We start from the raw sequence: 26,623 nt of genomic DNA, 5'->3' as shown, positions 1-26,623 counted from the left end.
CGGCCCTGTGGTTGAGTGGTTAAGTTCGTGCGCTCCGCTCCGGCGGCCCAGGGTTTCACTGGTTCAGATCCTGGGCGCAGACATGGCACCGCTCATCAAGCCATGCTGAGGTGGCGTCCCACATGCCACAACTAGAAGGACCCACAACTAAAAAGACACAACTATGTACCAGGGGTCTTTGGGGAGAAAAAGGAAAAATAAAATCTTAAAAAAAAAAAAAAAAGTCAATTCTTTAGTAACTTAAATGGATTGAAAACAGATCTAACATCATTCATTCATTCACTTAACAATTTTTAACTGAATACAATTAAGGCTTGCTTTCTGATGTGTACAGGGATGTCATGTGCAAACAACAAACAAGTTAACAAATAACTAAAAGATTCATTTCAGAAAAGTCCTTTGAAGAAGTCATGTGAAAAAAGTCAATAGTCTTTCCAGTCCAATTCTAACTTTAGAATCAGCTTTTAGGAGTCCTTGGATGCTGTAGGCACTGAGATTTATTTTAGGGGTGATAAATTAGTTTTTTCAATGTGTTCATACTATAAGCTCATTTTCTGTGTAAATATTTTCGGTCAAAGCATTCTGCAAAACACATGTACTGTTCCAAAGGACATCACACAAGAAAATGCAAGGCAATTCATGTTACTGTCATGATTCTCATAACATTTTATTTTTTTAAGATTTTATTTTTCTCCCAAAGCCCCCCGGTACATAGTTGTGTATTTTCAGTTGTGGGTGCTTCCAGTTGTGGCATGTGGGATGCCGCCCCAGCATGGCCTGACAAACCATGCCATGTCCTCGCCCAGGATCCGAACTAGCGAAATCCTGGGCTGCTGAAGCAAAGCACGGGAACCCAACCACTTGGCCATGGGGCCGGCCCCTGTCATAACATTTAAATGCCTAATTTGGCTTTTAATGCTTAACTAACAAAAAAAAACAAATGCGAATATCTTACTGTAAACATAGCAAAATAAATTCCAAATTGTTAAGCATCCAACATCTTTAATACAAATCTTCTGGTCCAGAAAATGGCACAAAGACCTAAGATGACATGGTCAACTTCCTCTCCTGCAAAAAGAACAACTCCAAAAACCCTGGGAGTTCAGACTACAGATAAAATGTTAATGTGTGTGGCCATAACTACTACACAGTTGAATTGGCCTCCATAAATTATGCACCAATAAGATCAGGGGTTAAAAACAACCCTTCACTACTGTGGACTCTCAGTGCATCCAAGCACCAAAACACTATGCAACCATTATAAACCATATTAAAGATACAATATACAATTGGGTGAGGAAAACAGCAGATGTCAGAAATGCTAGATAATAATCAGACTCAGTAAATTATAGCAAATTCATATAACAGAACACTATACAGTCATTAAAAATAATCCTGAAAGTATATTTATTGACACTGAATGAGAAGAAAATACTTGTATTTTACTGAATACGTAGTAATTGCAAAACTATATCTAATGCGATACCATTTTTTAAATGTATTTATACAGCCTATGCAGGAAAAAGGTCTGGAAGAGTATATCACAAATAGCTACCATTAGTTATCTAGGGATGCTTTTTAGTTTCTTCCTTTTAACCCTATTTTCTGATTTTATACAATGAACATCTACTACCATTTTACTTAGTAAGGAAAACAAAGATATCTTTAAAGTTACAAAACAGTATATACATATGATATCAATGATATTCAAATACAATGAGATAAAGAGAAAGGGAAATTACACAAAAGAAATGCCACAGTGTGAATAGAACAATCCCTGAGTGGTACTTCCCCTCATTTACAGAAGTCTTTGACATCTGCTCATAGTCCTCCTTCTCACCTGGGTCCTACCATAATCAGGGTGATGGCAACAAGAGGATACCCATCTAACAGCCAGGTGCCTGGTTCCGAGGTATCCTCATCTCCACTGACCTCTACCTTCACTCCACAAAGCCACTCATTTACACAGCCACAACTTGCTCCATGTCTGAAAGGATCAATTCAAGGCATTCCATTCTCTGACCACAGCCCCCAGGAATCCTGAATACTCAGATACATTTGTCCTCTGGCCTCAAGAGAACCTTTCATCCTTTGATCCTCTGTTTTCTTCCTGTCAGCATCTTTCAGATTTCACTTTTACTTACTCTGGCTTATACTTGCTGACTCTAGGAATTTCATATTTCCCCCTTCATTTTGGTAAACTATTTAAAAACTATACCCAACCCAACTTACTTCAATGACTTAAAAGAAAAGAATCAAACCAGAATTATTATTCTATTACGCAGATGAGAATCATGCTTTACCTCATCGTCTCAAAGAGATAATCACAGAATTGCTCCAGTATTGATATGTATTTTTTTTTAAGATTTTATTTTTTTCCTTTTTCTCCCCAAAGCCCCCCGGTACATAGTTGTATATTCTTCGTTGTGGGTCCTTCTAGTTGTGGCATGTGGGACGCTGCCTCAGGGTGGTTTGATGAGCAGTGCCATGTCCGCGCCCAGGATCTGAACCAACGAAACACTGGGCTGCCTGCAGCATAGCACGCGAACTTAACCACTTGGCCACGGGGCCAGCCCCTTGATATGTATTTTAACATTCAAATTGTCCAACCCCCATCTCCTGCTTTTCCTCAAAACTATTTCATTATTCTAGTAAAACAAAATTAATCATGTGTGTGCTCTATCTAATTGTCATATCTCCTCTCATAATATTCATCTCTTCTGTCAGCTCTTTTTACATCTTTCCCACATCTGTATTTTTCAGCACCTAACATCAAATATACACCGTAGGTGTTCGATAAACATTGGAATATTTGACCTCTTTCATGGCTTATGCTTTGTATATATTAACTCATCTAATTCTCACAGCAATCCTACTAGATAGGTACTATTATTATCCCTATTTTATAGATGAGGAAACAGGCCCAGAGAAGTTAAATAACTGCTCATTAATATAAAGCCACTATTGGCAGAGCTGTGATTTAATCCTAAGTCTGTGCTCTTAACCATCATGTCACACTGCCTCTCAAATCAAAGCTAAACTTTTGCTTAACTGAGAAATCTTTCCGTTGAAAACATTGTTAATAACTTCAACATATGATTTAAGTAAATATCAAATTGGTACACAGTTTTCATACTCACTGCAATAATCCCAAAGTTCTTAGTACCTGCTTATCACTAATACAATATATTCTATTTTCACAAACTATTTCTTACATAAATTTCCTCAATTGCTTTCACTTTAAATGGCTCCGTAACTTTCTAAATTTTTTCATTCACCTGAAGTTATCAGGTACTTTCCCCAAGACTGTCTCATTCTATTTAAGTATGTAATGCACAATTTACCAAATTTGAAAAATGAGTTTTCCTCTTTCCTCCCTCTAAGCACCATCAATATTTGATCTTCCCCTTAAATACATTCTCTTTTACTGAATGTTAAAATAGTATCAAAGTCAAAAATTAGAACTACTTATTCTGAGTGAAGCCAATAAGCACTTCAACCTTTGAAGGAATTCTAAGTGGAGCAAGAAAGGAAGTTATCAATATTTTATCTACTAACATTTTACACTGCAACCTACTTAAAACAGTAAGTTATATGGTTCTTTCAATTTCTGGAAGGTTTGATTTATCTAAGAAACTTAGATATTCTCTTTGCCCTCCTAGAAAAAAACACACAATCAAGTGTCATTGTATATTTTCTTATGTTTTATACCATTAAAATTTAATAATGGAACAGTGAAAGTAGAGAAAAAAGAAAAGAGAAGGACTTAAGTTCCAATTTTAGAACTTCTTGAAGGAAAATATCAATAAAATGGGAAAATAAAACAGAAGAGAATGAATATTTATTTTCTAAATGAAATTAAAGAAAAATATAGTTTCAGACAGATCACTCTAAAACAAAATATGTCGTAATTTTAAGGAAAGGTGTATGGCATGGAAAGAGCTTCAACTACCCAGACCTAGGTTTGAACCCCAAATCTGATATAATCAGTGGTGAGATCTCTCTCAATCTCTATTTCCTCACCTGGAAATCAAGAATAATACCCCTCTTGATGACTGGATTACCAGAAGTAATGAGATAACACAGCAGCTAGACCTTTCCTCTTTCTCCAACCCTTTCTTATATTCACCATACTAAGCAAACAGCCAAGAACTGATTCACCTCAAGTATGAGCCATTATATAAAATTTATCTAACGTACATACTGTTAGACAAAGTATGAAAATAATTCTCATTGTGATCACCCTGCACAAACAGTTGTCTTAAAGTTTCTCTGCTGTATTCAGCTACAGGAAGTTGTTTCTTTATGTGCAGTTTGAACAAGTCATCTACTTTCTTTCATCCTCAGATTTAGTTATAATTTTTCTTTTTTTTTTTTAAAGATTTTCTTTTTTTCCTTTTTGTCCCCAAAGGCCCCCAGTACATAGTTGTGTATTCTTAGTTATGGGTCCTTCTAGCTGTGGCATGTGGGATGCCGCCTCAGCATGACCTGACGAGCGGTGCCATGTCCGCGCCCAGGACTGGAACTGGCGAAACCCTGGGCCGATGCATGGGAGCGCGCGAACTTAACCACTCGGCCACGGGGCCAGCCCCTAGTTCTAACCTTTTTAAAGGACTATTTCTTTGTTACAAAGCATAGGCACACTTCACTTTAAGTGAACAAGTTCAAAGAGAATGTCTCAGAGCATACTGGATCACATCTAATGCCATCTAGCCAAGTCACCTACATTTATTAAAGATGTTGCCAAGTCTATAGAGAATTTCTAAAAATGAAAGCAGGATGGTGCAAGGCATGAGAAATTACTAATCAACTTTACAACCTGAAATGTTACTTTAATATAGATCTCAGCAGTTAAATTTACAATAAATTGACTGAAAAAATTCCCAGCTATGCCAAAAATCACAAGACCTATTTATACATTTTAGCTGATTAGTGGAAAAAAGCAATTAACCAAGTTCTTTAATTATCAAGAAGTGATGATACTTAAAACACTTCTTTTTAGAGGTCCCTATTCCTTTTAATTTTTGATAGCATTTGTTTGTAAGGGGCAAATACTATACATTTTAATCAAAGAAAATAGTGTAGACGACTTCATTTTTTGCATAGAGTTTAAAAGAAAGTTTGTTCTGGTGTTTAGAAATGCAGTTACTGGAAGTTTTATTTGTAATATCAGAATTCATTTATACTCTATCCTAAGGAAATAACTGTAACTAAGAGAAGATACTTATTAACATAAGCCCCATGAAAGCAGAGATTTTCTTCTATTCATTCACTGCAATATCCTCAGTGCCTAGAACTGTGGCACTCAATATTTACTGAATGGAAAAAAAAATTCATGCAGTGTTACCTCCAATAGTAAAAGACAGAAAACATTACGACACATTACGCATTCATCATAATGATGAAAATCATATAATTGCATGGAAGTGCTTATATTTTTTTAAAATAACTCATTCTTTTTTTTAAAGCATTAACCTAGACATTAAGAAAATTGGATTCCAATGTCAATTCAGTCACTAATTTGACTTGTGCTTTGGGGTAAATGATGATCTATCTGGGCTCCATTACCCACATGTGTACTAGTCTTCCCCTCTTCTTGAGTAGAGATTACAGGGAGAACACCAAACCTGAGTTACTTCAGAAAGCAGACTGACTGCGTGATAGAGAAAAGGGGTATGCAACCTGTACTAAATCAAATGGAATCTGCGCTACCCAACCAGACCAGGAGTTTCTTAGCAATATGCTCTTCAAGCCACACTGACTCAGAATCATCCACTTTAACTCTAGGGCCCCAAAGGCATACTTGAACCACTCTACAATAAGCAGAGCCAGTAATTTAGGTCATCTGACCCAAAAGAACAATGCAATCCAGGGTACACCAAAATATCAAGCCCTACTGTCAAAGGAACCAGAAAATAAAGTACAGGTGGAGAGGGAGCAATTTCACCCGCTGAAAATAGAAAATGTAGATCTCTGTGCCAGCCAACAACTCTTATACAATGGAATAGTATGCTCACCAATCTGCTGGAAGAAAAGCAGCTGTTCTCAATCCTTGGAATAAAAACTATCATCATCTTACTATATTCATTATATATCACCTAGGACAAATCTGTGAGGACAACGTTTTCTCTTTTACAGAATCTTTCAGATGAAAATCTCAAAGACTTCCCAAAAGCATCATTTGCCCTACGATACCTACCTCCATCCCACTTTCCTCACCATACACACACACACATACTATTAGCACCCACAACTAAAGAACCATGAGACGAAGCAGTGGTTAGGAGCAAAGATTCTGCAGCCAGACTGTCTGGGTTCAAAACTTGACTGTGCCACTTCCTAGTTGGGTGACTTTGGGCAAGTTACTGAACCTTTCTGTACCTCCATTTCCCCACCACGTAAAATGGGGACAATAAACCCAATTGCAAAGGATTGTTACAAAGATTATAAATTCATACAGAATAGTGTCTGGGTAAGTACTAGGTGTAAATGATTTTTTTGTATGTAAGGTAAGTGATTGGCACCAAGGCCTACTCCTTATACAGAAAATTGAAAACATTTAGGAATTCTCATTTTTTGTGCTCTAATTACCAGACCATACAAACTCTTAATATAAAGGAGAAATCTCAAGGGAGGAAGTGAAGTTGCTGCCTCATGATTTTACTGACAAGGTTTAGGTCAGGTATTTCTAAACTGCAGGTTCATGGAAGGATTCAGGGGACCCATTAATCCCCTGAAATTATACAAAATTTTGAGGCCATAAGATATTTCTATATTGTGATTTCTCCTGTCTTTAAAAAAAAGTCTTCACTAAATTTTTACTACCTACCATTTCTCTATTCTCCTTTACAGCAAATAGTCTCCAAAAAGGTGCTATATTCACTCTCTCAAATTCTCCCTTCATTCTCTCTTAAACTCACTCCAGGAAGGCTCTTGACCCAAACACTCCATTGAAACTAACTTGTCAAGATCACCTCTGACCTCCACAGTGGTAAATCCAATGATCAATTCTCAGTCCTAATCTTACCTGATTTAGCAGATTTTTGACAAAGATCATCTTCCTCTCCTGCCTGATACATTTTTTCACTTGGCTTCAAGGATGCCATCTGCTTGACATCTCCAGTCTCTTGATTTTCCTTTTTTGCTGATCTCTTCTCAGCAATTTTTATTGCCGATTGTTCTCTGAGACCTTTTAATGTCTGACGGCTTAGTTCCTGGACCTTTTCTCTTCTCTATACTCCTGTGGTGATCTCCTCTAATTTCCCAGCTTTAATTACCACACATTTGCCAACCCAGGTTTCTCACTTGAATTCCAGACTCTTCCACTGTTTAAAACTATATATTTGGCATCTCCGTTTGGCAATTTCCTTCTACCTTAAGCTCTAGTGTGGCAAAACTAAGCTCTGATCTTCCCCAAAAAGCCTACTCTAACCACAGCCTTCCCATATGTTCCCGACAACTCCATCCTTCCAGTTGCTCAGTCCCAAAACCTTGGAACCATTCTTGACTCCTCTCTTTCAACCCTACCCTACGTCAAAATTCATCAGAAAACACTGTGGCTCTACCTTCAAAGCTAGAAGCCAAACACTGCTCACTACCCTCACCACTACTACCCTGGTCTGAGCCACCATAATTTCTCGCATGGATTATTATTACATTAGCCTCCTACCTCTCTCCTTATTTTTACCCTTTTGCGCCAGTCTATTGTCAACACAGCAGAGTTATCCTTTTAAAATGCAAGTCATATGTCACTTCTCTGCTCAAAATCTTGCCATACCTTCCTAACTGAACTTAAGCCAAGGTCCTTAATAGGACGCCAAGGGCACCAGAGATCCAACTTGCCTCCACCCCCTTACCAGCACATACTACATTTTGCACCTATCTTAGGAGTCAATATAAATGAATGGTAGTCTCCAAAAAGATAAGTCCTAATCACCAGTTCCTGAGAATGTGACCTCACTTGAAAAAATGGTCTTTGAAGATCTAATTAAGTTAAGGAGCTCAAGATGAGTTCATCCGAGATTCAGGGTGGGCCCTAAATCAATGACAGGTAGAGGAAGAAGAGACAGAAACGGAGAAGTGAAGACAGAAGCAGAAGACTGGAGTGATGAGTCTACAAGCCAAGGAATACCAAAGACTGCTGGCAGCCACCAGAAGCTGGGCGAGAAGCACGGAAAGGATACGCCCTCAGAGTTTCCAGAAGGAACCAACCCTGCCAACACCTCGATTTCAGAATTCTGGCCTCCAGAATTACGAGAGAATAAATTTCTGTTGTTTTAAGTCTCCCAGTCTGTGCTACTTTGATACAGCAGCCCCTGGAAACTAACACACCACTCTTCCCCTTGCTCATCCTGCTCCAACCATGTTGTCTTCCTTGTTCCTGCCTTTGTACTGGCTACGCCGCTCTGCCTACTCAAACCCCAGAACTCCACATGGCCAACTCCTGCACCATCTTTAACCTTTTGCTCCAATATCGCCCTATTAGGCTACCCTAAAGCCCTTATTTAAATCGCAACAACTACCATCCTCCTTCCCTTTCATATTCTAGTTTTTTGACAGCATATTCTAATATACTGCATAATATTCTTAATTATTATCTTTACTTCTTGCTGACTCCGCTAGAATATAAGTTGCACAGGTGCAGAGTTTCCCTGTTTTTGTGGGGGTTTTTCCTATTTTGTTCACTGACGTATCCTAAACATCTGTAACTATGCCTGGCAGACAGTAGCCATTTGAAAAACACAAGCTGAATAAATTTGTTGGATGGATGTGCATGTGTCTTTTTGTGGAAAAGGAGTCTACGCTTTCCTCAGATTACTAAAGTGACCTGCTACCCAAAAAAAGTTTCTAAACCTTTGTTCTAAATCTTTAAGTGGCTAAGAAAAAGAAGATTCTAAAACTCTATCTTAAAAGACCCCAACCTTAAAAAGAAAAAGCAAACAAAAACCAATAAACACTCAACACCATGAGAATATCTTGCATCCTGCAAATGGCAGATTACCATAAGCTTAAATTTCATACTCCCAAAACCAAATTTAAAAAAAGAAAAGACAATCCAATTTAGTAGCTTGAGAAGTGGCTTCGCTCACTTTTCACAGGACCTTCTACACTAAAGGTGTCTCTGGGCTAGGCTAATGTCTCTCTATAGCTAAAGTAATAAAGAAGAGCAGCCATCACTGTGGAGCATACACATAAGCCAATGTAGTTTCACAAAGCTCAAGAACATTGTCAAATACTTTTTCCCACCAGGCTCAAATCCTAGGCAAAGTAGGGGAGTAGAACCAAAGCAAACTGTAACCTGTCTAGCAACTATCATTACTATGGAGTAAACAGATGTTCACTCAAAATACAACATCATTGGTTGTAAGGGCTTGAGAAACCATTGTCAAATAGAAGTCATTTACATCTACAGCTTTTGTATGAACCATAGAGCATAACAATGAAAAGCAGTCAAGCACAACAAAACTTGTTAACGGATTTTTATAACAGGAGAAAGGCACCCACTGCATTCCTTACTGCTGCAACTTATTTCACAGTTAATACTAAACAGGTCTAGCTGAACACAACTACACTAATCACCAGAATTCATAAAATATATATATATAAAATGTATACAAGCATACATTCTGCAGACATACTTTTTGGGTGGGAGGGTGGATTAGCCCTGAGCTAGCTGCTGCCAAGCCTCCTCTTTTTGCTGAGGAAGACTGGCCCTGAGCTAACATCCATGCCCATCTTCCTCTACTTTATATGTGGGACATCTACCACAGCATGGCGTGCCAAGTGGTGCCATGTCTGCACCCGGGATCCGAACCAGGGAACCCTGGGCCATCAAAGCGGCCACCGGGCTGGCCCCCAGACATACTTTTACATTAAATAAATGACCATTACAGATGAAAATTCGTGCCTCTGCTGTGATGGGATCTTTCCTGTCCCATCAGCAAACAGATTAACAATACAATCAAGTCTCAGCCCTTACCTTTCCTGGTTCCTTTCCCCACTTGACTAGCTAATTTCAAGGATACAAAATCTACCAAATACTCTGAAGAGAAAGGCATTTTAAACACTATTAACTCATATCCAACTAGAGGTTTGCGTTAACTAGTGGTAAAATTTTCATCTCTCAGGACACAGCATTTCACCAAATCCCAAACCTGACCACTCTCATCACCTCTGCCCCCACCCTATCCAAGCCCCCATCTTGTCTCACCTGAATTCCTGCAATAACCTCCTTACCAGTCTCCCCACCTTCACTCTGACCGGCAGCAGTCCAATTTTGACACAGCAGCCAGAGGGATCTTTTTAAAAGAGAAATCAGATCCTGTCACACCCCTGATCAAAACCTTCCACTGGCATTCCTCTATACTTAGAATAGAAGCCAGAGGCCTTACTGTGGTCTGCAGGGACCTGCAAGACCCGGCCTCTGCCTCTCCCTCTGACCTCACCTCCTACTGCTCTCCAGTGCTTTTCCACTGTTCCTTTACCACGCCAGCAGGCCCTCAATTCCAGACTTTGGCACTTGGTGTTCCCTCTGTCTGAAATGCTCTATCCTCAGATCTCTGTATGGTTCTTTACCCTATTCAAGGCCTTGCTCAAATGTCACCTCTTCAGAGAAGCTGTCCCCAAATACCATCCTTAAAACAATACTCGCCGGACACCGGATCAGTGTCTCTCCCCTGTCTAAACACCACAGTGGCTTCATTTTATAATTTGTTTAGTTTGAATAAGAATGGAGGCATATTTTCCTTGTTCAAAATGAAATCTAGGCAAAAACAAATGTTTTCTTGGCCACTCACTATGAAGTTAGACACAATATATAAACAAACACACACACCTCTTTTTTAAAGTAAATACGTGCTTTCTGTATGACTTTTCTTTATCATTTTTAATTTAAAAGTATTAAAAAGAAGTGCAGTATGTACAAGAAAGCTTATGGTAGTAGTACTATAGTGGGAAAAAGAATAATAGAAACAACCTAAATGCCTAATAACAGGAAAATACTTAAGTTAAGAAATATATACATTAAAAAACATAATACAACCATAATAAATAATAATTATGAGTATATAAAAGCATAAAAGTGTTTCAAAGACATTAAGTTTAAAAAAAAATTAATTACAATGACAAATAAGTCCAACCTTTACATTACTCAAATATTTACTAACCATGTGGCATGTGCCTGACCTGACCTGGAAGACAAGGATTCAACAGTAAACAAGACTAATCCCCAAACTCTCTGAGTTCCCAGGGTAGCAGAGGCTGAGCGTGCAATTACAGCGCAGTATAACAAGAGATGTCTCGGGACAGTACAGGTGCCACGGGAAAGCAAAGCTGGGGATGACTCTGACTGAGGAAAGGCCTTCCAGAAGAAATGATGCCTTAACTGAGATCCGAAGAATAAACAGAAGATAGGAAAAAGGGGGGGGAGGGGCGGGGGGTGGGCGTAGAGATAAAGAGGTATGAAACAGAGCAGATCTTTGGGATGAAAGGCAAGAGAAGAGATGAAACTGAACCATATGTAAACCAGGACTTACGATTTTTTTAAAAAACTAAAATAACTTCTATATTTGGTGGTAGGATTTTTGGTAAAATTTTACTTTTTATGAAATATGATACTAAATAAAAACTAACAGTGATACTTCACCAACTAATTAGACTTCTAAAAGCCTATTTTGTCCTGTGGCTATTTCTCTTTCCTTCAGTCTATCTTACCGTCTGACCAAACGCAAGTAGGGACAGAAAGCAATTTTAACACAGCACACAAGTGCAAACACGCATCTTTCCCAGGACTGGCCAGCATATTTCCTATTCCTACATTACAAATTTGGGGCCAAAAGTACTCAGTCCTCCACGGTCTCTGGCTGCCTCGCTACTTTATTACTTCTCCCCCACATCCTCTCAGGTGCCAAGAGGAATTCTGTGCTTAGCATTCCAAGCCTCTATCAACTGGTCTACCTAACTTATCTCACCCCATTCCTCCCCACAGATTCTTTACTCCAACTGGGCTCTCTTTACTTGACCCTGTGCATACCATACTCACTCGAGTCAGGCTGACCCCTGCTTGGACTGTCCTAACCTTCTCTCCCAGTTCCTATTCAAACAGCACCCATTCTCAAGGCCCCACTGTTAGCTTCTCAATGAATCCTTAGCCAATTTCCTTAACCCATGATAATCTCTAGTTAATCTGAATTTGAACTATATTTGTTATGCTAAAGAATAAGTAGTTCCACTTTTGTTCTAGAAATCTCTAAATGTTGTATTCTTGCAAGGCTTGCCTACTAAACTGAGAGGCCAAAAATAATAACTTTTATTTCCTTTATATTCCACTTATATTGGTATTAAACTTGGAAAACATCCAATACTTGTTGGCTGGCTGATAAATCCTGAGTGGAAGATTCAGCCAGGCAGAATTCAGTGTCAGCTGCTTCTCTCTGGAAATATAGGTTTAAGCCCCAATATTAGGACTGAATTTATGTGCTCCTTTGGAACAGGAAACAGAGTATATATACTCATAATGCAAGATAGTTAAAGGAACGACAAAAAAAAAAATCCTAAATAAAAGGAAAAATTCCTAATGCAAGCAAACACCACCATCATATTGCAAGTCTCCCCAGTACCTCCCACACCATCTAGCAAATAATAAATAACAATACAAATAAATAATAAATCTATTTGGCAAATGAATGGATTTAATGCCAGTAAGAGAAATATGGAGGTGATAGGTAAGACTAACAGCTTAGTTTTAATTAATAAAGCCCCAAGGTGCTTTTGTGTCATTTTTTTAAATGCTAATAAATTTATTTGTAAACAATGTTTCAATTCCTCCATACAGAGATATCTTAATTTTTCTGAAAACAAAGTAAGCCATTTTCCAGGAAGAAAAAAAGTCAGGCTTTACTACTTACTTAGGACGGAAAAAAGGTTGGCAAGAGAGAATAAATTGAAAAACCAAATACTATGTTCCTCCACCATCCAAAGAAGAAAACATGCAAACCAGATCAACACCTAATTCACATGTAGCAGGTGTCCACAAAAAAATGTCTGCTGGTTCCCAAGGCAGAGAAGGTCAAGGGCAATTCTAAGTCCTTCTGGTATAAGACTCTTTCTTTATTTGAAAAGAGTTCTTTTTCTAAAGAAGGCGCTCAAGAAAAAAAGACAAAATTATTTTTATACAAGCTCTGAGAGAATGTTCTTAAGAGTCAACAAAACATATAGGAAAGTACTTTGGGTTCAGTAGAATCCAGGGTTAGGGTGCCCAACCTTTTCCAAAAAGAGATTTAACCCTCTACTCCCTAGAAACTATTAGTGACACGGGAAACCTCACCTCAGTTACATCGGGCCACACATCCACAATAAATGCAGCTGGTCTGAAGGTGGGCTGAAGAACCAATTTATTGACCAAGGAGTAAAGACGTCCTGTCCTGTTGCTTTAATCCGTAAACGCCATGTCAACGTGCAGGGTGCACGCACACCTCTCACTCTGCACTGTGAGAGCATGATGCTTCTACTTCTACTACAATTCTTTTCAGACTGTATTTTAGTGATTTTTATTCGTATCTGTTCCCTCCTTTTGGTCATGAACTCTGTGAGAGCAGGGACACATCTTACTCATCTTTGTGCTCCCAGGGCCTAGTACAGTGCCCTGCAGGAGACACTAAAAAAAATTACTACCGAATGATTGGACAAGCCCAGGGTATACTGAGATGTTCCATGACTAACGACTCACCACCCAAAGGAAAGGAGACTCAGATGAGAGCAGACACCTAGAAGCTATGGCCTGAAATTACAGATGATTTCCATAATAATCATTACATTTTATATATTAATCACCTTGTCTATCCTTTCGGAAAAACAGTATTGAGTTTTCCTTTTCATGATTAGTACAGGTACATGGAAAGTAAGATTCTCCTGAAATCTTTTTTCAAATTACACACATCATTTCTGCACACCCCTAGGAACCACTGAAGAAGAAAAGGGAATATGCTGTATTTGAGAAGAAAGAGACAATTTCAAACCTATAATTCTCTAAAAATCAAGCAAAAACAGAAAATATGGAGGAAAAAAGCTTCGTCAGAAACAATCTAAGGACAAATAAAGTACATCATCACTATAAACTTAGAACAATCCTCTCCCAGTATTTATCATGAACAAAACAGGTGAAACTTCACGGAGAAAGATAAATTAGAAGGGCGCCTTCTTCACTTAACGAAGTCCAAGTTATACCTTTTCACAACCCATTAAGTTTATAAGTGAAAGAGTACCAAGTGTATACCTTGTTTTATGCATCTAAAAACAAATGCCAGCTCAGTAATTCACAGCAGAAACCAGACAGTCATATACCTTTAATTATGCATTTGGCTAATTTCATAGTCATCCATTACTCTTATGGACCTCTTATAAAATCCACTAAAACAGAAAATTTCAAATACTGACCTCTAATTCAACACAAACAACAGGCCTTCTGTCCAGAATTACATCAAATGGCCACAGTTCCTTTTTCAGTAACACCATGAGCAGGAGGCTAAAGTCCTCCACAAATCGTCTCTGTAAATGGATCCTGCAGAGATGGTGACACAGTGTCACAGGTGCACATTCAGTTACTCCTGAACAGTCACCTCCTAAAAGAAGACAGACGACTCTTACTGCATCTAAAGCAAAACTGAACCTCAAAATGCAACTACACCAACTCAGTGTCATTGGAGTTTTCTAAACTAAACAGGGGTCAAGATGAGCTCAAAACAGGTCAAACTCCTCCCTCTTTGGTGCTTCAGCAACATTTAATTCTCTTATGTTTCCCCCAGACGGTAGATGCTTTTTAGTGGTGTCTTACACCACATATTTTTTTCTCAATTTTAAGAAGGTTTAAAGAAGCTATGGGGTGGGGGGTGGGGGTACATCAGAGAAGTGGGGGTCTATTTTTATATTAGGAGCTTTAAGTGAATCATTTTGGAGTAATGCACAGATGGGGCTGAGGCCCACCTTGAGGACAGCCATCAAAGGCCTAAATTTCCAAGGATCATAAATCACTGTAGTAAGCATATCAACAGCATGAGGTACTCTGCAAGCTTTTTGCAACCTTAACATTTCCATCCTCCACAGTCCTTTGACATCCTCAAAAAATGCCTTAGATTTCAAAGCCAGCCCCACATAAGCAAGACTCGCAATTCGCATCCTAGAAAATTGCAAGAGGAAGGCAAGACCCAAGCAAAACAGACTCATGGGATGCAATGTATTTGCCAGTACCTGAATTCTTCTAAGGGAGTGATACAAATATGGCCACTCCCTGCAGAATTTTAAGAGAAGAAATTACCCCAAATATCCAAACCAAATGAGAAAACAAATTATACAAGTACCTCATGGCAATAGGCACTTAACTAGACAACTCTTCCCTAATTCAATAGAACTAAAAAAACAAAACAAAAAGATCCATATTAACTGTTGTAATTACAAATTAATCTTTGACTCCCAGAAAGCAAAAAAGCTTCAGAGCTTCCTTCCTGAATGATGAGACTGGAATAAGCAACTTGAGACAGAAAAATTGCCTCAAATTATTTCAGGGACTACAAGCTAACTCTAGCTCTCTCTATATCTTTCTATTAAAAGTTCCTGAGCCTGTGATTGAGGTGGCAGGAAAAACTGCTACCTTCTCCCATTCCTAACTCACCTATTGAGGTCATCCTCATTGTATTTTCCCACAAAAAATATATTTACAGATTTCTGGGATTAAAAAATTGCTGAATGTGTTAAGAGAGGAAAAAAGACAACACATTATCACTCTCACAAAATGTCTTTGTGATGTCTCTTGTCATTAAATGAAAACATAAGTCTTTATTTTAGGACAAAAAACCTAAGAAGAAAACAATAGTTCTCTACTACAGCTGAACACTAGAACTGAGCACCAGAAGCACCTGCATAAAAATATTCATACACCTGCATGTAATGTAGGTATAAGAAAGACATCAAGGAAACAATGGCTTTCTCTAGGTAACATTACAGAGGATAAACTATCACTAGACTAAGTAAAGGTTGTGGGCTGCAACAGCCCTGAGTTCCCAAGAAAGAAAAAGATAACTAAAGTACTCTAGATTTGTAGAATATGTCTATATTTTGAAAGTATTTCCGTATCTACTTTTTCATTTCAGTTTACGTACTACAGCCCCCATTTGACAGCTAAGGAAGCAGGGCGTGTCATTATACTTCAAGCCCTGGTACAGGCAGAACTGGAATCCAGGTCTTCTCATGCTAACTAAGAGACGCATATCAAGCTTACTTATAACGTTCACAGGCTATCATGGGTTCAGGACATTTTGGTGAAGCAAGAAAAAACATGAATTACACAGCACATTCATAGTGTATTTAAAAGACACAGTTATTCTCTCCTATCAAATCAACAGCCCATCTCTTAACAAAACATTGTTTCTAGAGTTATAAACATTAGTTCCTCCATAGGTCAACCCAGTTCTCATATCTCACCTTGACTCAAATGCACAAATTACACAAGAATTTTTTTTTGGTATTTTTTTTAGAACAGTGCCTCTGAGCCAAGCAACAGCCCTCAAGTGGAAATGGAAACATCCACAAGCTAAGCTATATACTTCAAGCCACTCAATGTTCACATAATGTCTCATCCTAAGTAATCATGCCACTGACCCAAAGTGTCAGTCAGTGTCATCTTCAATCTTCCCATTAAGAGCTAAAGGAAAAGGAAATCTAATTAAAAGTCCAAGAAAAATTCACTTTAATCAAAACTACAAAGGGCAAGGGACTTTATGGTAGGAAAAAACTCTAAAACACAAGAAAATTGGTAACAAGAAAAGAGAGGTCAAGGGGGAAAACGAGGAGACAGTTTAAAGGACTAAAGCCAAACCAATCAAAAATAACTTTCCAAACAGAAGAAGCATAAAAAGATGGAGAAATAATGGAAGATGAGGGGGTTAAAATGCAGAGAATCACAACTTTAAGGATATTTTATGAAGAAAAAGAATACAAAACTAAATGTTTGAAGTATCACTTTATAAAATCAAAAGGAAAGAATAATACAATCGGTTCTATCAAAATCAATAGGAAATCATCTATTATGAGTATCTTTTCCTGAGTGAACCACCATACAGATGAGGGTCCCAGATTTGGCCAGTAATAAGAGCTACTACTCTGTAATAGTCCTCGGACAGGAGCTGCCTGGGACCCTATTAAATGGGAGCCAATGCTAGAGGACAGAAGGAGTTTACTCAAAAAATCAGTCTAACAAATCTCCAGTATGCTCTTCTTCACACTAAAATATCTGCGTGAATCAAAACAGAAACACGCACAGGCCAGATCACTACTGTTCTTAAAGTGAAGTAATGTAACCAGCTCAGCATAAACACACACATACACTTTAGTAGATATTAAGAAATCTCTGAAATAAAAAATGACCAGAGTAACCACAAAGGAGTTGAATCACCCATCTAAAAACAACCAACTTGCTAATTTTAAACACTGAACCATATTTTAAAAACTTTTTTACCTCAGAAGACTTTTTCACTTCAGATTTCGTATTTTAAAATTTTTCAGGAAAAGTCAAAAAGTTTCTATCACCTCCAGCAGTTGGAAGTCAGTTTCAACTACTAGTTATTTAAAAGAAATCACTCCTCATCCAGTAGCACAGCACTGAGATTCCAAAGCAGTTGTAGCGCATAATTCCATTTCAGAACCAGACAGCCCCACTCACCCTGCGGAGAGCCTACGGACCGGAAAAAGCACAAGGAAAGTTGCATTTCCCATTTCATATTTTGGGCTTAATATGCCGATGAGCTTGGAAAGAAAGAGAGGATCTCAAATTCAGCTTGATAGTGATTTACTACAAATAATACAGCAATGGTTGGCACTCAGTTTCAAAATAAATCACTAAAAAGTCACAAATTGTATACTTTAAAAGGGTAAATTTTATTGCATTGTGAGTTATATCTCAATAAAGCCGTTACTTTAAAAAATAAACAAAGGGTACTTAGAAAGAAGTACTCTGTATAACATAAACCACCTGGCTCTATTACTGAGACCACAAAATGTGCATTTTAAAATTCTGATATATAAAAGACATATAAAATTCTGATATACAAAAAGATCACTCATGGTTGAAGAAATGCAAATTAAAATACTGTAACATTTCACCTGTCAGCTTAGCAAAGATTAAGAACTTTCATAATATCCGGGGTTGGTGAAAAGATAAGGAAATCCAAACCCTGAAACACTCTGTGTACACCGGCACATCTCAGAGGGTAATTTATGAACAGCTTTCAAAATTAAAAACGAACATATCTACTGATTCAGCAATTCTACTTCTAAGAATTTACCCTACAGCTACACCTATACAATAGAAGAGGCACAAGTGTTTAAAAAAATAATAATAATAATGAGAATCAATTTAAGTGCCCATCAACAGAAAGCTGAAGGATACATCCACACAATGTCCCACTACGCAACTGTAAAACAAAAACAAAAACAAAAACAAAGGCCTGAGGTATAATTACAAGTATTGACTGGAAAAATATGTGCTTGAAATATTAAATAAAAAAGTAAAATTCAAGACAGTATGTACAGTGTGTATATATGTGCCTATACATGCATAGAAAATATCTGGAAGAATATGGGGGAATGTGCACTACTCTTTTTGAACTGTATGAATGTGATTACAATGAGTATATATTAATTTTATGATTACAATTTGTATTTAATTTGAACACATCAAGCTTTCAAATAAAGTCTTACCCTGGTATTAAATCTGCCCATGCTATGACCCCAACCTGTGTTTCCAGTGCTCTCTGGTTCCAGCCAAACCAGTCTGTTCTTCCTTTGAGAAAGCAGCCCAAAGGACCCCTCTCCAAAATGCTCTTAGAATGTGGTGCAAACAGCTGCCAGCAACAGCTTCACATATAAATCACCCAAGTTGAGTCGAGGCCGTCCGGTGGTGCAGCAGTTAAGTGCGCACGTTCCCCTTCGGCAGCCCAGGGTCCACCAGTTCAGGTCCCGGGTGCAGACATGGCACCACTCATCAAGCCATGCTGTGGTAGGCATCCCACATATAAAACAGAGGAAGATGGGCACGGATGTTAGCTCAGGACCAGTCTTCCTCAGAAAAAAAGAGGAGGATTGGCAGCAGATGTCAGCTCAGGGCTGATCTTCCTCAAAAAAAAATAAAATAAAATAAAATAAATAAAATAAATAAATTACCTGAGTTGAAAGAACTACATCTGCCTGCATCTGCTACAGAAAATTTTTAAAGAATTAAAAAAAAAAAGGAATTGAAACACAATTTAATAATCCTCATCATAGAAACAGCGAAAGTACTCACCATTTCCCATGCTTTCCAGGCCCTGTGCCTCTGCTCCATGCAATTTCCTGTCTCAAATCCTCTTAGCTACTTATCACATGTCCAAATCCTGCCAACCCTTCAAAACACAAGTTACACACCTCCTCCTACACCAAATCTTTCCTAATGCCCACAGCCAGCACTAATTCTCTTTCTTAAACCATAGTACCATCAGCTCTTGAGACACTGTCCTCTACCTAGTACTCAATTGTGTACGTCTTATTGCTATTTGTGAGAAAACTCATCAAGGACACCATCTGAGTCTTGGTCATTTGTATGACCCCATTTCATACATAAATTAAACTGATATTCCACTAAAGCTTGTAGGAAAAAGAGAATGGCAGGAATCTAAAAGTAAAAAGCACAGGCTTTTCTTACGTATTTATTTTAATTAGGTAATACTTAACATATGACATCTGAGTATGAACAATAAGGATCCCTCTCTCTCCATCCCTCTCTCAGGTGCCTTATTATACCTCCTTAGAAGGCAAACACTACAATCAATTTCTTTTTTCTTTTTTTTGGGGGGGGGGGGATATTAGCAGAAGGTGCACACTTAACCACTGCACCATCGAGCCAGCCCCTACAATCAATTTCTTAACAGAGCATTTTAAGAAGTCTTTAGATACTATAACTTTATAACATATTCATAACTGTAGGTCTAAGGTGACAGAAATAATTTGTAAATGGCACTTAAAAGTAAATTTATTTATGACAATTATACAATTATACACAGTGTACTTGTATGTTGGGGCAAATAAAATTTAACAACGAACAGATGGAAAGAAAAACCACATCCTATGACTTGCAAAACGAAAGTTATCAGACCTGTGAGATAAGTCATTGTTCACCATGAGGAAAATTACAGATTCTTTCAAGCATAACTATAAACCAAGTTAACTTTTTTTATAGTGTAAAACCTGAAGGATTCCATAAAGACCCTGAAATCCTCAGTAAGCTATGACAAAAGTGCTAAGCCACCACAAACAAAATACTAAAGAAGAATGTAGGTGTTTTGTAAAGCTAGATTTCTTAAGGAATACTAATGTTAATAACGTTAATAAAAGCATTTCTCAGTATATTAGTAGCAACAAGATGTCTGCACATTTTCCTTACTATTTATAAATAGTAAGAATTAAATGTTTCTAATAGGTCTTTAATCATGTTCACTATATAAAAACTTAGGAAATTTCAATAATTATTCCTACAATAATGAACCACATGAAAATAAACAAATACACAGGGCAGATTACGCTACTAAGATCAGAATGCTCAAACCAGAAGGCAGTTAGTTCATCTTGTTAGAAAATTTACCTAGCAATAAAAATATGAAGCCATCATTAGATCAAAAAAAACTTCGGTGAAGATTCTATAGTGAATATTTGAACTCACTGGAGCAGTATGGTACTCAACACTATTGAAGGCTGAATTATCAAATGTGTTAATACTCTATTACCCACTGGGATTTTACAGAACAGACTGCCAGATGTCCTGCAACACTTATCCTTCCCTTCTTTCAAATAATAGAATCTCTGATTTTTGTCTAGGCACATAGCCATCTCCGGGAAGGACTACATTTGCCAGCTTCCCTTGCAGCTATCTTCGCCCCATGATTCAGTTATAATTAAAGGGACAGAGGGGCTAGCCCAGTGGCATAGTGGTTAAGTTCACTCTCTCTGCTTTGGCAGCCCAGGGTTCACAGGTTCAGATCCCAAGCATGGACCTGGCACAGCTCACCAAGCCACACCGTGGAGGCAAGTCACATAAAATAGAGGAAGACTGGCACAGATGTTAGTTCAGCATCAACCCTCCTCAAGCAAAAAGAGGAAGACTGGCAACAGATGTTAGCTCAGGGTCAATATTCCTCACAAAAAAAATAAAATAAAAAAATAAATAAAGGGACAGAGCAAAAGGGATGTGTTTAACTTCTGGGAAGTATCATCACAGGATAGGGATGTGCCCAGCTTTTGCCCTTGCCTCCCTCCTGCTGGTGAAAATGCAGAACTGATGAGAGGAACTGGAGAGGCTATCTCTGACTAAAAGGAGAAAACTGGGTCCCCTAAGGAGCATGAAGGTGTGATACTGGCACAGGACTGTCCATGATTTACCTGAAAGAAAGGAAACTTCTATCTCACTCAAGTGATTGTTATTTGTGGTCTCGGCCACTCACTGCTGTAGCCAATTCTACTTGATACAAAGGCAAAACTATAAAGAAACAGTATTATACGTATTTATTAAGTACTACCTCATTAAACAATTTCTAAGACATATTTTAAACTTACTAGAATTGAAATAAAAACCCATTTTTGATCATTCAAATAACTAAGAAGTTCTAAAATGTTTTCTATACTATATTTGAGACATAAAAATATTATCAAGAATTTGTCAGGGCCAGCCCTGTGGCCAAGCGATTAAGTTCACATGCTTGGTTCAGCAGCCCAGCGTTTCAGTGGTTTGGGTCCTGGGCGCGGACCTAGCACCACTCATCAAGCCATGCTGAGGTGGCGTCCCACATGCCACAACCAGAAGAACCCACAACTAAAACACAGAACTATGTACTGCGGGGCTTTGAGGAGAAGGAGGAAAAAGAAATAAGATTGGCAACAGATGTTAGCTCAGGTGCCAATCTTTGAAAAATAAATAATAAAAATTAAAAAACAAAAATCAGCTTCCTGCATATGCCTTGGGGTCAACAGATTAAGTCAAATCTCTTTTACTGTCGACCTCAATAATACAATAACATTATTCATTCAACAAATGAATGCCTACTGTATTCCTCACATGCTAGAGGCAAGGAACACTGAAGTGACCAAAGCAGACGTGGCCTCTACCCTCCTGGAGTTTACAAAACAGGAATGTACCTAAGCTTGCAGAATCTGAGCACGACACTCTAGATGCCTCTTTTCTAGCCTTCAAGTTAGTCATCCCCATTCTGTCGTTATATTCTTGTTTCAGACTGAGTATACTATTATTAGGCTTCAGTTTTGCTCTACTAACATAATCATATATAATCATATTCCTCAAAGATTACACTCCTGTCACCAAAATTAGAAACAGAATATTACCAAAATGCCACAGTAGCTATCATTGATGGTGGGCCATATTTCCAAATGGCAAATCTTATTTATCACATGACATTTCTCCTTAATTTCATCTCAAAGATCCTTAAATTTGAACTTTGTGGTTCCCCCCAGGTCCCAGGGAATGTCCTAAAAAGAGTCAGAATGTAGGGCTGCTAGACGACCAACTATTTTTAGATATTCCTCACAGGCCATTAAACCAAGCTCAACAGAGCTGAAGATGGACCAACACAATGCCTCACTCTCTCTCTCCATCCCCTACCTTCTTGAACCTCTCTAAGAGGAGGGAACACTAATTGATTGGGTCAGACTGACTGGACATTCTTTCTAAGAAGATTAAATGCAGATTAAAAGTTACACATATATATAAGGGTTTGCTATCTTGCTCTTGTTCATTTCTCTCACACACTCTAAAGACTAATTTTGGGTCTTCTGTAAAGTAGCCAGCCTAAGGGTAGTAAAAAAGTGGGATTCAGGAGAAAGGGAAATCCCTTGCCTAGGCTGTAAACTTAAGCAGTACACTCCAACCCAATTTACTAGACGGCTCTACATCAGCAATTTGGCCAAAAGCCCAGTTAATAATAAAATAATACTTGGAATTTCTCACTTGCCATTGTTCTACTTACATAAATCTCCTTCAGGAACATCACAAGGAAAAGGAATAACTAAACTGTGATATGCTGATCATTTATTAACACCCCAAATCTCATCACTACTCCCTGGTTTGTGCCATTCGCTCAGCATTTAATCACGTGTTTTGTAGCATTTCCCATATTTACGGAATAGTAAAAATTTTATAGCTGGTAACACAGAACTTATTCGAACACTCTAGAGTTGACCCACTGCTCCCACATATCTCCTAGTTGTTGACTGTTGCAGATAACAAACAAAGGGAACATAGGAGAAAGCTAGTCTCTGGATGATGATGATAAAAGTAATAACAATAAAAACAGACTAATACTTATTGAGCCTTACTATTTGCCAGAGGCATTTTAAGTACTTTATATGTATTAATTACTTTGGTCCTCACAAGAACCTTGTGAGTTGAGTACTATTATTACTCCCATTTTACAGATGAGAAAACTGAGACACAGAAAGGTCTTACCTAAAGTCAGACTCAATAAGCAGTAGGCTGGGAATGGAGTCTAGAGCTCTTAACTACTTTGCTACAGTAATATATTATGGTTAAGAGTGGACAAAAACAGACTGGTAAGTTTTGAGGTTGAGTGCCAAAAAGACATCTAAGGAGGCAGAAGGCAACATGGATCTAGATCTCAGGAGAGAGATCAGGGCTGTATTTATAAACATGCAGGTTGGAAGCACTAGGTGTTAAAGGAAGCCATGGAATGAGGTCACTCTGGAAGACAGTACTGAGAGAAGGGTTAATGGATAGAATCATGTGGAATACCAATATTTAATATAAAATTAACACATTTTAGGTCAAACTGATGATGCAATAAGGTGGGGTAAGCATTTGTATATTTATATATAAAACATATAACATATTACAAATCAAAATATATAATGGTTATACTTACTCTATGGGAACTAGAACATAATTTAACTATAATGACTACAGGTCCATGGTAGCATCTCTGTTTTTACTGTACTGTTGGTTCAGAGCTAAGTTTTTCATGTTAAATCTTTAGGCAAGAGCACCACCTATAACACTGTTCCTATGGGAGAAAATACTCTGTTTTAAGATCTAGCTTCAGACGTCCTTTCCAGGGAATAAACAGTGGTGAAAAGACAGTCTAAATAGATGACCATATTTCAATGATTCTAAGATGCAAGATGCGTTACGTTTGTACAGCATTGGAAGTGGGACAGGTCTTACACATTTTAACTGGTAGCACTTTTTTCATTCTCAGTACATAAAATAATGGTGCACCTTACTACAATGGCATCTTAGAGTCAATGAAATGTGTCTTTCATAATATATCTAATTCCATATGTGAACAAACATACTGATATAGCTAAAGGAAAACTTTCTGCCTTCAAGGAGTTTACAATCCATGATTAACACTAAGATATAAATGCAATTAATAAACTTACACAAGATGTGAGGAGATTAAATGGGAAGAACTGAAGGAAAGGTCCTTAATTGGTAGGAAATAAGAGTGACCAAACTAAAAACATAAGGCAGGGTGTCTTAAGCACCATTTTAACTGGAATAGATTAGATCTGATGTAAGAACAGGAAGAAAAGAGGAAATAAATGATATCTCAACAATGGTAGAGGCTGAAGATGAATAATGTGAGATTTTGGTCATGTCACTCTCCTTTAAGAACCCTCCAGTTACAGTAAAGCATTGCTTGAAGATGACTAACCAAGGGGGAAACATTTTTTAACCTTCTATATCTCTCTCCTTTGAAGCCCTGTGGTCGTTTTAAAATAAATCTACAAATTCTTTGATAATCTTCCTTCAAGAAGTAGAGCTTAATTCCCTTCCCTTTGCATGTGGGCTGGACTTAGTGATTTGATTCTAACTAACAGAATAAGATGGAAGTGATGGTGTGCAACTTCTGACACTAGGTCATAAAAGGCAGTAAGGTTTCCTCCTTCCTTTCTCTTTCCCTTCCTCTCCCCTCCCTCTTTCTCTCTCTCTGATTGCTTGTTCTTGGGGAAAGCCAAATGCCGTATCATCAGGTCACTCAAGTAACCATATGGAGAGGTCCATGTGGCAAGCCACTGAAGCTTCCTGCAGAAGCCTTCTGTCCACAGTCAAGTGAGTGAGCCATCTGGAAGGAGAGCCTCCAGCCCCAGTCAAGCCTTCAGATGACTACAACCCCAGATGACATCTTGACTGCAATCTCAAGCGAGAACTCTGAGCCAGAACCACTCAGCTGAGCCACTCCCAAACAAGTGGCCACAGGAACTATGAGATAAATGTTTACTGTGTTCTCATCAAGTCCTGAGGTAATTTTTTATGCAGCTATATACAACTAATAAAACTCCATGGTATTTTGTATTTCTAAAACACTTTTTTTTTTTTTTTTTTTTTTGCTGAGGAAGATTCGCCCTGAGCTAACATCCATGCCAACCTTCCTCTATTTTTTAGTATGTGGGCTGCCAGCACAGCATGGCCACTAACAGAGCAGTATAGGTCTGTGCATGGGAACCGAACTCAGGCCACCAAAGCAAGCACAACTCACTTAATCACTAGGCCACCAGGGCTGGCCCTATGCATATACCGATGACCAGTTTCGAGAGTAATTTCTAGAAGGCTGTTCTCTTCATCTTTACATGTCTGTAAGGCTTGCCTCAATGTACAGCACAGTTAAGTACTTCTTATTACTTGTTGAAAGAGTCTTGCAAGTGTTTATACAACTGACCGCAGTTGTCCAAAAAATGAAGAGATTAACCTTGAATAAGAGCATAGCTACTGGAGTAGGGTAAAAAATAAAAATATTGATTTGACATATCTGATTGAAAGATGGAATGAGGGATAATGGACACAACAATCAAAAATAACTCTAAAATGACATATGTATAAGGCAGAAAAAGCAGTCATTTTGTACCCTGGGAAATACTGGATTGCAAAACTTGAAGAAAAATTGTACAGAGCAGCAAAGTATTATAATAGTAACACTCAGAACTTACTTCTTTCATTATTAAGGAGAAAAAGACAAGCCACTTGATTAAGAAAGGATTAGTTTTACAGGTGTTTTGCAAACTGTTCTACAGAATATTACTTCCTATAAGGTCATAGGTATTCTTTGAGGAAGGAAAAAACAAAACAAATAAACAAATAACAAATGTCCTCTACATACTATAGGACATTTCTGAGGCTTTAAGGTACTAATGTGCATTATAAATTTGACTTCAGAAAACTTAAAATACTTGCAGCATAGTATGCTATGAATATAGTTTGGGAAACACTGACTTGGGTAGGCAGGTAGGTAGACAGGTGGGTACATTCACAGGAAATGAAAGGAGAACAAGACAAATGTAATAAAATTATCTCACCTAAAAGAGATCATAAGTGACTACCAGTTATGTAGTACCAGTTACACAGTTACTTAAAGCAAAACAAACTGTTAGATAAGCTATCAAAAGCAACAATAGCTGCACCAGGCGTCAGGGAAAATGAAGACGGGAAGCCATGATAGGATATAACAAAAAAAGAAACTCCCTTTCCATAGGCCATGGCTCAGAATCCCTCCCATTCCCTCAGCTCCTACTGTGTACCTCC

At 38.0% G+C, this 26,623-nt stretch overlaps 1 protein-coding gene across 9 annotated transcripts in view; it reads right to left on the bottom strand.

Annotated features, from left to right (window-relative positions):
* RERE (arginine-glutamic acid dipeptide repeats) overlaps window positions 1–26,623 on the bottom strand; it is a 402,750-nt gene that overhangs the window by 369,617 nt on the left and 6,510 nt on the right. For 2 of the 9 annotated variants that reach the window (XM_023635852.2, XM_070260992.1), the window contains exon 1: window positions 17,507–17,638. The exons of 5 other annotated variants lie outside the window; for them this stretch is intronic. The gene's annotated coding sequence lies outside the window, so the exon portion shown is untranslated. Of the gene's footprint in view, window positions 1–14,433; window positions 14,619–17,506; window positions 17,639–26,623 lie in introns of those variants that run through there. 2 more of the 9 variants (XM_070260989.1, XM_070260990.1) reach the window with 2 other exon arrangements.

The sequence above is a fragment of the Equus caballus genome, chromosome 2 (assembly GCF_041296265.1).
Source record: "Equus caballus isolate H_3958 breed thoroughbred chromosome 2, TB-T2T, whole genome shotgun sequence".
NCBI classification, from domain to species: Eukaryota; Metazoa; Chordata; class Mammalia; order Perissodactyla; family Equidae; genus Equus; species Equus caballus.
The sequence above is the reverse complement of the archived record's forward strand: the minus strand, read 5'-3'. Positions and strand labels throughout refer to the sequence as shown.